Raw genomic sequence first — 2,783 nt, forward strand, 5'->3', positions numbered from 1 at the left:
CAAATGAAGAGATGAAAGTGGTCAGGATGGAAATGGCCCCAGAAAACTGAATGTGAACTGACATAGCATTCATTCCCAGAGTCATTTCTAGGTGGCCAAGTAAAAGTACATAGGGAACAGATGGAAAGAGCCTTGTGAAGAGCCACAGAAATGATGAAAGGCTTGGAGTATCTCTTCTGTGACTAAAGGCTGAGAGAGCTGGGACTGCTCAGCCAGAGCAGACAAGGCTCAAGGGGATCTTATTAGTGTATATAAATACCTGGAGAGAGGGTGCAAGGAGAGGGAGCCAAGTTCTTTTCAGTGTTGCCCAGGCAGGACCAGAGGCAATGGGCACAAACTGAAACACAGAAGGTTCCCTCTGAACTTCAGGAAACACTTCTTTACTGTGACAGATTGCCCAGAGAAGCTGCAGAATCCCTAATTTTAATATCTCTTGGAGATATTAAAAAGCCATGGTCTTGGGTCCCCATCTACAGGTGGCCCTGTTTGAGCAGAGGAGAGGTGGACCAAATACCCTCCAGAAGCCTCTTTCAGCTTCAACTGTTCTGTGGTTGTGTGTGTGATTCTATGTGAAAACAAACAGCCTGAGGCTTTGTGACTTCTCTGTCCAGTTGCATCCTGGGTGCTGCAAACATGCTGGACCCCAGCCACCTCACTAGTTGGGCACCCTGGCCAATCTCTGCTGGGGTAGGCTCATCTGGGTCATAGCCATAATCTTCCTTCTCTGGCAATCTGGCTCCTGTGTAGAGGGGAAGCAGGTGCCAATGTCATTTGCTGGGTGTTTCAGCCCAGTGTCCAAGGTTTGACCAGTGGGGAACAGAAGACAACTGTCTACAACCTCTTTTTTCACTGAGAGGGTTGTCAGGCATTGGAATGTCCTTCACAGGACAATGGTGGAGTCACCATCCCTGGAGGCATTTAAAAGGCTTTTGGACCTGGTTCTTAAGGATACGGTTTAGTAGTTAGACTGTGGTGTTGATCAAAGGTTGGACTGGATGATCTTGGAGATCTCTTCAACCTAAAACATTCTGTGATTCTGTGATTATTGTTGTTAACCATTGTTGCCAAGGGAGGCCGCTCCACTTTGTGAAGGGAGAGGTGTTTCATGGCTGTGCAACAGGGGCCTTTAGAAACAACCCCCACAAATAAGGGTCTGATGCAATGTCCCTGCGGGAGACCCTGCCTGCCTTGTCCCTGTGCCTGGGCATGACTGCCGGCACTCCCTGGGAAGCTGATCAAAGCTCTACAAACACTACACAGGTTCTTTGTGGAAACCCCAGGAAGGTCAGCAGCTCTCCCTCCCTTCTCCCACCTCGCCTACATTCACCAATGCCCTGATTTTGGCTCCTGTGCAACCTTGGGCCCCTCACCTTGCTCCTCCATGATGGCACGGAGGCTGCAGCAGGGCCATTGCAGCTCTGGGGCGGGGTGTCTGCAAGAGCCAAGTTTAGCAGGACTGGAGGCTCTGGCAGCCCTGTTGCCAGCTGTCAGGGTGTTCGTGGTGCAAAACAGCTGTGCAGCAGAGCTGTCACGCTTGAGTCCAAACCAGAGGCATTAAAACTTGAGCTGACTCAAATGGCACGGTTGTAATGCAGCTTCTCTGGCCACAAGCACCGACCACCCATCCCGTCTGGGCCTGGCTGGGGCCCACTGGAAGAGCAGGGGCTGCCCAGGCAGTCTCGGGGGCAGCAAAGGACAACTTCAGGATATGCCAAAAGGGAGGGTTAGTATCCTGCTGGAAAGGAGGGAGGGAAGAGGAGAGTCAGGGCCATCAACAGAATGACAGGGCTGGTGTGGGGTTTCTCCAGGGGAAAGATAAGTGCAAGCTGCAGGGCCTCACTGCCATGGATACAATTGTATTTAGTGCTTGGCTTGAGAGCAGGCACTGCTCTCAGCCACTTGAATTTTCCTTCTAGAAATGTGGGCAGACATCCCTTGACACATGAAAATAAATGTTTGGGTCATGGCTTCACCTCGCCACCACAAAGCAGACCTGACAGAGCGAAAGGTGCCCAAAGAGGGTCCTTACTGGGGGCCATGCCAAGGAGGCAGCTCCTTTCTCAGGAGGCCATAGGAATGGTTCAGGAAGAAGTGATGGCACTGACCAAGCAAGGGCTTCGGCATGGTTTAGACCCCACATGTGAGGGCCAGCCCATCAAGCATTAAGGCATCATGTGGCAGCAGCCCACGAACACCCGGAGGATGAAGAACCGTGCAGAAGTTACAGCCAAGTCAGACTCCTCCTACAGTTAAACTAAGAAAATGTAGGCAAAAGACCAGGAAGAGCTGCTTGGCAGGAAGATGTGCGGAGCCAGGGGTCAGGAAAGTGGTGAAGGCTGAGATCTGCAGCTGCATCCCGTGGGCACCCCAGGGACTGCTGCTTGGGACCCTGGCATTGTGCCCGTGGAGTGCCCTGCATGACTTACCGTGGCCCTTTGAACCACATCTTTCCATGCCATCAGTGCCAGCATTACCCTGCTTTCAGGAGCTGTGCGAAGATGTAAGAGTTTCAGCATGTAGGAAAAGCGAGTTTCTGCTCCTTGAGGCTGTAGAGAGAAATTTGGAAGTGCCTACAAGTCTAACCTAAAAAAAAGCAAAGCAAACAAAAAATTTTCTTTTTTTTCTTTCTTTATATAGTTGGTACACACATCATGTGATTGTCTTCGGTGGTCTGAATCACAGTTGGTTTAACATTTTGCATTGACAGTAAGTGGCTGAGGACTAAAAGCAAAGGATGACTTTCCCAGTGAGGCACACTGTTTAGGAATCGCACCGGGTTTCCC

Source organism: Calypte anna, chromosome 3, assembly GCF_003957555.1.
Source record: "Calypte anna isolate BGI_N300 chromosome 3, bCalAnn1_v1.p, whole genome shotgun sequence".
NCBI lineage: Eukaryota > Metazoa > Chordata > Aves > Apodiformes > Trochilidae > Calypte > Calypte anna.